Source organism: Gymnodraco acuticeps, unplaced genomic scaffold, assembly GCF_902827175.1.
Source record: "Gymnodraco acuticeps unplaced genomic scaffold, fGymAcu1.1, whole genome shotgun sequence".
Classification (NCBI taxonomy): domain Eukaryota; kingdom Metazoa; phylum Chordata; class Actinopteri; order Perciformes; family Bathydraconidae; genus Gymnodraco; species Gymnodraco acuticeps.
Genome location: NW_022990271.1, coordinates 3,458,559 through 3,470,768, shown reverse-complemented (window position 1 = coordinate 3,470,768; position 12,210 = coordinate 3,458,559).

Below are 12,210 nucleotides of genomic sequence, written 5' to 3'. Positions count from 1 at the left end.
AAGTCAAGCCAATGTAAAAGACCACCCATTATCATAATTCTTTATATGGCTTGAGTGTTGGAATAACACATTAATCATAGTCTTGTTTAACAACAAGTTCTTAAGAGAACATATTACTGCCAAAAGGAGAAAAAAAGGTTGAACTATATCATTCGAAGTTATACTCACAATACGTTAGTATCCCATTGAACCTTGAAATGAAAACAGTTTGTTAACGAGTAATATGCCGTTTTTATTTTTAATACTAATCAGCCTATACAATTTTTGAAAAAGTAAAAAAAAAAATGTCAATCCCAGTTTCTGAAAGACCATGGTTGTGTCTTGAAATGTATTTTTTTGTCAGTCTGAACAAAATTATTTTCAGATTGATATGAAATAAAACAGAGATAAGCATGAAGGCTGCATATTGGAAAAGCCGGAAAACCTTGTTGCCTGCCACTTTTAATGAAAATGGTGATACATATTCTGTCTATTGGACAAATCTGTTGACTTTGACGCTATATTTTCGATTGGGTCCGTTGGGTCCAAATTCTGTGTAACATTATGTGTAAACTTGCCAGCTCTATACGGCGCTGATAATGATTGAAGCGATATGTGTGTGCTTGTAACAAATGACCTGCAGTGCCTCAAATGCTCAGGAGGTGAAGGGTCAGAGCAGAGGTCAGATCCGGAGAGCAGAGATGATAGCATGTTAGCAATGCTAAGGAAAACGAGCAATCGTTATTGTAATTCAAAAGGTCTTACATTCAAAGTTATCTTTAAAATGCTAGATACAATATGCAAAGCCAATTCAAAAAGATTTAAATCCATCAACTTGACAGCAACTGGACTTTTAAGATTAAATAAGGGGGCTTGCCAAGCTCTTTTTAATCAGCAAGAGAAAGAATAACAGAACTACTTAATTTGTTTCAACAAGTTTCTTGTCAAGGCAGATGGATTATACTGTACGCTTGGTAGTCCCAAGGGAGAAGGCTGCTAATGTTACATTAGGCGAGACACAAAGTTTTGTTTTCTCAAAATGAATGTTGGGGGAATTCCTAAATAGTCACTCCGAGCGACGGAGGGCATAAGGCACAATTTGGACTGTTCGTAAATTCAGGGCACCTATTGTACCCTTTTGGTAATTCATTGCAGCTCATTCTTGGAACAGCAGGGCACTCTGGGTACCAGAGCACCAAGCACTGCACTATTTTATGCCATTCTCTGTAATAAAACATTAACACCAATTTGTTTTCATAGGCATATTGCTGCAGTCTATACGCTTTCATATTTCATCATGATCATCTTTTTCATTGTCATTCTAACTAACAAGTAAAAGGCTCTACATTATATTATACATATCGATAGGAACATTTTTCCTTAATGCATTTAATCCTACCAGTCCATGAATGCATACAGTATAGAACTAAAACGATCTGTCCAAACAATAACTCTCTTATTTTAGTGTCAAATTGGATAACCTTTCACATCCATTTACTTGTTAATTGCAATCAACAGTGAAATAGGAGATTATGGCTGAGGGGGTTTGTGCGCTCATCTTCAGATCAGGGGAGCACCGGTTCAATCCCACTTTGATACCCACTGTAGTCAGCATGTCGCTGTGTCCTTGGGCAAGACACCTCAACCCCAATAGCTCCTTAGGGGATTGCCCACAGTATTGAGTGTATGTAAGATGCAGGGATGCAAACTCATCAGGTATGAAAAAGGTGACAAGGATCCGAGCCCCCCAACCCCACGGAATATCGGCTTTAAAATTAAGAATAACAGAGGATTTTAGCAGTCAGAACAACTAAAGCAGCAGTGTTAATAATAACAGAAACGCTAAAGAGTCACATCTAATAGAAATATATAAAAGCATTTATTTTAATTGTGCAGCAGTCAGTTTATAATTTTGGCAGCACTGTTGAGCATTTTGAAAATGTATTTTCATGCCTCTGTGCAAGGTTTACCCCCTAATCCCACCAGGAGCGTCTGCGCTGCGCTGCGGCTGCGGCGTTTTTAGCGATCGCGGCCACTCTAGTCAATGGGTGCTATTCCACCAGACCCGCTGCGCCGCGCTGCGCCGCGGCTCGAAGCGTCCCAGAAGCTCCTCGCCACAAGGAATTTCTAAAATATAGGATGAATCCTATTTTTGACGCGGTGCAGCGCAGGCAGGAAGTGGAACGTTCATCCAACAACTGCGAGGCTGCACACACGACGCTCCGCTTCCGCAACGTTTTGAAACGCGCCTGGTGGGTTATGACGCAGGAGGAGGTCGCAGCGCGGCGCAGCCGCAGCGCAGACGCTTCCGGTGGGATCAGGGGGTCTGTCTTTCTATCTTTATAGCCAGTGGTGTAAAGTAACTAAGTTCATAAACTCAAGTACTATACTTGGGTACAATTTTGAGATACTTGTACTTTATTTAAGTATTTCAATGTTTTGCTACTTTGTTCTTCTTCTCCTCTACAGTTCAGAGGTACATGGTGTACCTTTATGCCACTACATGTATTTAATACCTTTAGTTACTTTACAGATCTGGATTAATGATGAAATATAATCAAGTGTTAAATCAGACTTTAGTTCCACCTGGAGTAAATCCACAAGCTACCCTGCAGTCTACAAAGTCATTCAAACTAGCTGCACCTTTACCAGCTTTGAGAACACTTTAATGATCAATCATTATAAAACACATCATAAATATTATTCTGAAATGGACCAATCTGCACGACTACTTTTACTGTCGCTACTTTCACTATATTTTGATGATAATACTTGTATACTTTTACTTGAGGAACATTTTGAATGCAGGACTTTTACTGTAACAGAGTATTCCTACACTCTGGTACTTCTACTTTTAATCAAGTACAAGACCTGAGTACTTCTACTTTTACTGTCGCTACTTTAACTATATTTTGATGATAATACTTTTGTACTTTTATTTGAGGAACATTTTGATTGCAGGATTGTTCCTACACTCTGGTAATTCTACTTTGACTCAAACCTGAGTAGCCTACTTATACTTTTACTCAAGTACAAGATTTGAGTATTTATACTTTTACTAAAGTACAAGATCTGAGTACTTCTACTTTTACTCTAGTACAATATCTGAGTACTTCTACTTTTACTCAAGCACAAGATCTGAGTGCTTCTACTTTTACTCAAGTACAAGATCTATACTTATACCACCTCTGTTTATAGCCTATGAAAAAAACTATTAGAAAACGAAGGCTAAAGCTAACGTTAGCAGATAGTGACAATGTATGCTAGTTAGCCAGCTCAACGATAATATTGCAACAGAAACACTTTTCAGTGCACATCACGCTCTGCCGCTCCGACAGGGAGCTCTGCTCTGAACACCTGAACGGGCCGTTCTAACAGCAGTTCACCAGCGGTCCAGTCTGTGCCACAGTGACTCCGGATCACACAGTTAACGAACGCACCCGTAGGTAATGTAGCTGCTGAAGCTAGACCATCATCGCGGCCGCAGATTACTTTACCATGTTTAGTTCTAACTCTGGGGACAGAAAGCTGACCAGTCCCTGAAGACCTGAGAGATCTGGATGGTTCATAATTTAGCAGGAGGTCAGAAATGTATTTTGGGCCTAAACCATTCAGTGCTTTATAAACCAGCAGCAGTATTTTGAAATCTATTCTTTGACACACAGGAAGCCAGTGTAAAGACTTCAGAACAGGAGTGATGTGATCCACTTTCTTAGTGTTAGTGAGGACTCTAGCAGCAGCATTCTGAATCAGCTGCAGCTTTCTAATAGATTTTTTAGTGAGACTTGTAAAGACACCATTACAGTAGTCCAATCTACTGAAGATAAAAGCATGGACAAGTTTTTACAAATCCTGCTGTGACATTAGTCTTTTAATCCTAGATATATTCTTTAGGTGATAGTAGGCTGATTTAGTAACTGTTTTAATGTGACTGTTGAAACTCAGGTCAGAGTCCATGACTAGATTTCTGGCTTTATCTGTTGTTTTGAACATTGCAGACTGAAGCTCAGCGCAACCGCAGGGTGGGGGTCCGTCATATGTTTTGTGCGGTTACGGGTACAAAGCCTCTAAATTATAGAGGGGTCGGTTTGTTTGGGGTTGTACATTTCCAGATATTTTCGAGTTGGGTCACACATTTTTGGACGCAAGAAGACCTCTTCTGTGAAGCACCAGTCCCATCAGATCAGTGCTAATAACTGCAGCTAAATATGGCAATCTTACCTCGCATGCAACAGCAGTATAACTACTATAGTCAGTGGCAGAACACCCACAATCTGAGGCAGGATGCCAGGACACCCACATTTAACAGGCAGGAAACTGGCAGGACACCCACATGGAGCAGTAGAAAAGATCCCAGGACAAAGTATTTTAGCAATAAGACATCGGCAGAACATTGATGTTGATTGTTTAATGGCAGAGCATGGATTTGTATGACTTTAACGACACAGCACAGGCCTTTTCAAAGCCAACACAATCCAAACCAGCAAGGACAACCGCAGTCATTGTACTGGAGCTATGTTCACCCCAATGCATTGTAATGTTCCAGCAAGAGCCTTGGCCTTAAACCATGGTGATGTTGCCACTGGAGACGAGCATTTGTGTGGGATTGTGCCTCAGTTTATTGTGATTCTGTGGGCTTGTGAGCCATTGAGCTACTTAACCAGCATCCTCCGAGTGAAGGCAAAAACTGCTTAACAGCTCACTAATTATTCACCCATGTGATTGTTCTAAGAAGACTATTATTAATGAAGTTAAATATGTATAATTAAGTGCTGATTATGCTTTACATTTCAGAGCTTTAGTTGATAATCTTACTAAGAGCAACTCACAACAGAATAAGTTCAAAGTCGTCTTACTTCAGCAATATTACATGCATCTCAGTTTTAGGAAGTGGAAGTGGTGCTGCCAAAGCAGAATGATAACATGTGTATGAAATATTTGGACAGATTATCTTGATTGGGGAATGGCTGTATAATGACACAGAAGACTGACAGTACTGTATATGTGTTTTCTCAAGCATAGGAGGGATATATAGGAGAAATGCATGAATAATATAGATTCTACTTTAACAAGTTTCCATTCAAGGCCAGCGTACATACTGTACAGTGGGTTTCTTTAGGAGAGGGTTTACTCTTGCCTCCTTGAGACTGTTTGGAAAGTGACCAGAAGTTAGAAAAGTGTTGATGAAATGGGTGAGAAACGGTAGAATATCAGGAGCGATAGTCTGAAGGAGGTTTGAAGGGATAGGGTCCAGAGGACAGGTGGTAGGGCGGGCAGAGGTAATGAGGGTAAGAACCTCACTTGGAGAGAGAGGGGAAAAGGAGGTCAGTGTGTGGGAGGAAGGAGGGTCTGGTGACCCAGCGGTAAGTAAAGGTGAGTCAGAAAAAGAAGAACACCTTTTTTTCAAAGTGGATAACAAAGTCGCTTGACAGAAGTGAGGAGGGGGGAGGGGCTTTGGGAGGGTCCAAGAGGGTGGAGAAGATGGAAAATAGTTTTTTGGGATTGGAATAGGAAGATTGGATCTTATCTTGAAAGAAAGTGCTTTTTGCCTGAGAGATCGAAGCAAAGAAAGAGGAGAGGAGAGCCTGATAGGTTAAGAGGTCGTCATGGTGTTTGGATTTCCACCATTTCCGCTCTGCTGCCCGAAGGACGGTTCTATTAGCACGCAGTGCATCATTTAGCCAGGGAGCAGGAGGGGACTGACGAGCCTGCCGAGATGTGAGAGGACAGAGAGAGTTTGGAGGTAGTAGTTGGAACAAGTCAGATGAAGGGAGGGCTGAGAGCACCGATGAGGCAAAGGTAGAGGGGGAGAGGGAACGAAGGTTACGGCGGACAGGTGCAGGATGAGAAGAGATTAGTTTGTTTTGTTTGGAAAGGGATAGAGAGAATGAAATGAAGAAGTGATCGGATGTGTGGAGCGGGTTTACAGCGAGGTTAGAAGTAGTGCAGTTCCTTGAGAATATGAGATCAAGGACATTGCCAGCTTTATGAGTTGGTGGGGACGGAGACAGTGAGAAAGCAAAGGCGGTTAACAGAGATGTTAGTTCATCTATCTTCCCTGTCTGGAGGTTAAAGTCTCAGAGAAGTCCAGCGGGAGGGCCAGTTTCAGGGATGTGTGAGAGGAGATTATCTAATTCCTCCAAGAAGTCCCCCAAGGCGCCTGGTGGACGGTAGAGAACAACAATGGTTAATTGTATAGGATGGGTTACTGTGACGGCATGGAATTCAAAGGTGGAAGGAGTGAAGTTAGGTAGCTTGAAGAGGGAAAAGCTCCATTTGGGAGAGAGCAGGAGACCAGTACCACCTCCTCTGCCAGTGGGTCTGGGTGTATGGGAGAAGGAATATGCTGTGGAGAGAGCTGCTGGGGTGGATGTGTTGAATGGAGTAATCCAGGTCTCAGTGAGAGCAAGGAAATCCAGAGACTGCAGGGAGGCGTAGCCAGAGATGAAGTCAGCCTAAGGAACAGCTGACTGGCAGTTCCACAGGCCACCTGAAACTAGATGTTGGATCTTAGTGGAGCACGTGGGATAGATGAGAGCAGGCCGGTTATAGCGATTAGGAGATACACAAGACCAGTGATAATTGCGAGAAGACACATGAACAGGAATGGAGAAAATACACATGATTATAGCATGAGGGGCTAGAAAACTAAAGAAAAGAAAAATAAGACACCAGCGGTAATTAGCTGAATCAGAGTAGGATTTGCCTCCTCTTTGCCTCCCTCGTGACTCCAGCAGGACTCCAATGTCTTTGTCAGTCTTACTCCCGCAGGACTCCAATGTCTTCGGCTGTCTGACGCTAAAGCTGATGCTCCAGGAAAGAGCTACCTATAATGGACGCCTGATTGCTGAGTTCTCACAGCTGTGGGGCCACGCCCCTCTAATTAGTTAACTCTCTACAGCTGATGGGCGACAGCAGACTGGCCCTGCCTATATTGTAATGCAGGCTTGAGTGCCCACTGCGACCTGTGTAACAGGTTCCCTTGAGCAGATCTGAGATTTCAAATCTCTCAAAAGCGCCGTTTTAGCTACAATAACTACAGAACAATTATACAGAGTAGAATAAATGAAACAGAGAAGTCTAATTACACAAGAATATAACTTACAGTGGTTGCTGCGTCAATAGGTATTGTCGTCACCCGGTCGAGATGCACACTGAGTTCATCAGATTTTAAATGCGGTATTTGAATGCTTTTTAGCTGGAAGATGACTAATTTACGCTTTTGTATCATTAAATGACCATTTCTAGAAAGGATGTTCGCCCTTTAGCTCGCTTTTGCTCACACTGGAGTCGGTCTGGTCTTTAAAGGATGACCCCACAGGACACATTTAAGGCAATATAGGTGAGTTAGTGTTTATGAAGACCATTGTTCTGAAATGCTTGCTAGTTTGACCATAAGAGCCTATAAAGGAGGTAGGTGGCACATGGTTTAAAAATCTTAATTGCATCATGCATTATTCGAAAGATTTTACCATTTAAACTCAATTAAATATGCATTGCATCGTTGAACAAAATGAAACCGATTATTGTTCAATGCCTGTATTTCCTGTGCTACCATGGTTTCAATCCGTGTGTTGGAACATCAACATGTAGTTTCAATCCATAATGTAAAAGCAGAAAGACGGAAAGATGCCTCTCCGTCACGCTATGGACAAATCATTGCAATTGACCAAAGACAAACAATTGTGAGGGATTTGCATTTGGGACTGTATATTATATTGCTTTGACCACATCATTTTCACTGAAATTAGGGGTCCCTCTCTGTAGAACTGTTGTTTGAGCCAAAAGGAGAAAATGTATCAGTAAACTTCTGGTTTTGTAATGGAGTTCACATTCCTGTGCCATCCTATGAGTGGGTGTCCTTAATCCACCACTCCAGAGCAGTGAAGTACTACAAGAATACAAACTGAATTGTCTGCGGTGAAAGGATTAACAATGGCAATACATCTGAGGCGGTCTGCTATTTAAACTCACCGGTGGATTTTTACTACCATCTTCAGGTTGCTTTGTAAATTGCAGGCAATGTGTTGACTGACCACAGCAGCACTATTTCACTGTTGTAGGATAGAACTACAAGAGACAGTAAAGCTACAAAAATATATTCATCTTCAAACTAAATATGTCCCGAAATGCATCGGGGTGTGCATTATATTGATACTGGATGTTGCTTGTTTGTATTTATTCACAAAAAGGCTAACCCATTTCCAGTAGGCAGTGAGGCATCTTTAGGATCTTGCATGGTTTTTTCTTCACAGCTGCTGCCTGACCTGGATAAACAAAATGCTGCAGTGACAGCAGAATTATCAGCATACTGCTGATGTTATGTATAAAACACAAGCAGAGACACATGCTCTCTAGTATAAAGCTACATTTAAAAGTGAATAGTTACATGTTGAGAAAGATTGAACTTTTCTCTGGGCCACAACATGTATTAATCATTGATTATACTACATGTTTTTAACAAAAATATATTGTGATATTTAATTAATAAATAGATCAGGTCACTAACCATCTTCACCATCCGTTAAAACATTATATAAGTAAACATTTGTATGTCTCACTTAACCCAGGCAGAGCCCCGGAACAAGTATTTATTGACAGAATATAAATGTGAGCTAAGTGGTATATGGGGTCAGGCAGCTGTACCTTTAGTTTAAAAAAAACCTTTCAAGCTGCATTACCTCCAAGACAACAGTCTCAGGATAACACTCAAGTTGACAAGCTGGAGAACAATGGCGAAAGACCAAGAGGGGTCAACAGCTTAAACTGATGTGCAGTCTTGGACTACAGAGGAACAGCAAGACACAACTACAAGAGGATTCACATGAGTAACTGCAGGTGGAGCACGGACTTCCAGACATCCAGCCACAGCACTAGCCAGGAGGACGTAAACATGAAGGTTTATCCGAGCATCTTTGAGCCAGCCGCACCACCTGACAAAATGATAAAGACTGACAGAGTGCAGCTGCGCAGCTCGCAGGGAAGATAAAGACCGAGCCTATGGGAGCCAGCAGTTATATCCGTCAGAACAGAGTTAATATGCTGCAGAGACTTTAACTCGTAGTTGTTTTTGTCAGATTGTGTTGCCGATTGCAGCACAAAGGGAACATTGAGTGTCTCTACTGGTAGATTTCTTTAAAGTAAAGCTTAAAAAAAACAAAGGCCACAGGTTCATGTCTGATTAAGCGTTTCAACAACCAATGTTTCTGGGGTTATAAGTGCTAACATTCATATATCATTCAAAGAAAAGTATTGCTTTTTTGAAGAGCTGTTTTTGAAGAGCTGTTACTGTATGCGATATGGTCTTTTTATATTTGGCCAAAGGTGAATGCTGCCAATTTTTGTACTTAAGTACAACTTTCATCAATACCAATATGTTTAATGCAACATGTGTCTTTTTCAAGTCCACGTATTATCTATATCCGATGATGTAGGCAGTAGGCACTAGTTACTTTGCAGATTAAGATGTTGCATTTAGAAATATATGAAAAGCTTGTCAAATATGATGAGCGTATAAATTAGGTAGTTAGACTCAGTGCCACCTGGACCGGTGACAGCACTGAAATGCTGCCTGCAGGTTTAAACAGCAATAACACTGTGAAAGAGACCATTTACATTAATGAAAAGTTTTACTTTTGATGCATAAAGCCAAGTTCGCTATTACCAAAACATTTCATCAGTTAAAATTGGGAATAGAGGGAATGCATTACTTAAATTGCCTGTGGGTGTAAATGTTGTTGCTGGATTGTCTATAAATGGTCTTTATGTCTGTATTCAATTATTCTCTGTGTTTCTTTCAGTCTGAATGGATTTAATTGTAATGTTGTTGCAATCCTATTTGTCTCTTGTTAAGCCTTTTTGACTGATTTGGATTTTTACTAATGCCTTTTCGAGGTATTCAGAAATTTTAAATCTATCCATGTATCTGTAATACATCTCATTAAAATGCGGTATAAAAATGAAAAGTATGAAACTGATTAAGCCAGTCTTCAGCAGGCCATTTCAACTTGACCCCAAGATAACGAAGATTATGAAATAACTGACAGCATAAAGAGAGAGACTTTGAGTCTAGTTAAGGACATACTGGATGAAATGAGAGTGGTCATGTGTTTTTAGGATTCTCTCTACACCATTGTGCACAATACACAACACACAATGCATGTTGAGCTAAATGAACGAGATGAAAAATTAAAATATCTGTACAATATGTAACAGCATCACCATTCATTTTATGTGAATTTCATTTCTAGAATGTCTGTATGTGCTGATTTGTTTGCCATTGAGTAGCTTTCTCATTTGTTCTAAATGGAACAATTCTCCTGAACAAGAAGCATGTGACACATTAACAAAGACACAACAATCAACATCCATTGTTGAAAACATCTATGGATGAACATTCTGAATACAATTAATAAAAAAGACATTAACAAGAGCTAAGCATGTTCAGTCGTTGGAAGCAATTTTTTCAGATGGTTTTACTAGGTGTAGTGCCAGAGACAAAAACATGAATTCCCTAATAAAGAGATGTGGACACTCCAGCAGAGCTCCGGCTGCATGACAACCCACCGCTGTGTGGCTGTGACAGATCCAAGGAAATTTGGGCTCGGTCCTCCAGGATCCCACATAACTGAACTGTTCTGAAGGAGGGCCGGTCCCTGCCATGCAGACGGCATTTGCTGATGCTGGTAGAGGAATACTCAGAGTGTGTAGCCTGAGGAAGCAGCTGTCATGTAACTCAGCTGGGGTCAGATACTGATGCTGGGGTGAGCTTTACTTCAGCCATGCTCTTTAAGAGTAATGAGACATTCCATTGAAACAAAGAAGAAACGGAGAAGTCAAGGTAAATCTCTGTTCAGGTCATGGATCACGAGCCAATACTTTGACAAGTGTGTGACGTGCATTTTCCTACAACTACACAATTCAGTCAATGGTCTTTGTAGAAGGAGAGGTCAATCATCATGACACATATACAATTTTCAAAATATTGCCTTATTAAACTCATGTCATTTTTATTTAAAGGGGACCTATCATGCAAAATGCACTTTTTGATGCCTTTTATACATAAATATGTCAGAAAACAAAACCCTCTCTCTTTCCCTCCGTACCCAAATCTCTAAAAACCTATTGGTATTTTGAGCAAAACACATTATAGACATGTTTTTTATATATTTTTAATATACAGTATCTGAGACCCATAATATATGCCTAAAAATAGCATAATAGGAGACCTTTAAATTGGATATTAATTGTCACATGATGTTGAATTATTGTTGCCAGTAGGTTTTGCTATGACGATGACTCAATGTTGTAAAAAATTCTAGAAAATGCATTTCCATGCTGAAAATGCGTGTGAATGCTGTAAACATGTGTACATTTGTTGCTGAATTTAGCTGAATATGCAGAAAAATTATACTGCTTCCACTTACTTTCAGCTAGAGACTTTGTTCCAACTTTAAAACGGTCACAAGACATTCAGCTATTAAACTTGTTTTTCAGATTTCTGATATTTGTTACACTTTTTGAGATGTTTAACTTAGTTTGGAGCTTGGTGAAGAGGCCTTATTCAGAGTTTAACATTAGTGTGTATTGCATAGCTCGTTAAGGGTTAGAGTGCGTGATGTCACAGCTAGAGTGGAGGAGAGCTTGAAATTCGCCTTCAACCTTTTTATTCAACCGGCCGTAACTCCCAAACCCTACACTCCTTGGACATAATTGTTCATGAAAAACGTAGGAAAACCTCTCTTACGTAAAATGTCAACGCGTATGTCAGGACCGTGAGGAGCGTTGGAATCTGCTTTTTGTGCACTTTCGGGCCAATAGTGTGGCATTTTTGGCAGATTTACTAAAGGTGTGCAGCTGGTGCTGTGATGAAAGATGACGCTGCATTTACAATGGGCCTTAATGGAGACATGTTGAACGTTTTTGTCACTTCATGCCCTCAAGAGGCATTTTCTTAAAGTTCTTTGCTTAAAATGTTTTTATTTCTCAACTTAAGAGAGGTTTTCATACAATTCAAGCATAAAATGATGTCCAAGGAGTGTATGGTTTGGGAGTTATGGCAGGTTTAAAAAATAAATGTGGGTGAATTTAAAGCTCTCCTCTACTCTGTTTTGAGATCAAAGCACTCTAGACTTAACGAGCTGCGTAATACACACTCATGTTAAAATCTGAAGAAGGCCTCTTTACCAAGCTCCAAACTAAGTTAAATGTCTCAAAAAGTGTAAATGTCAT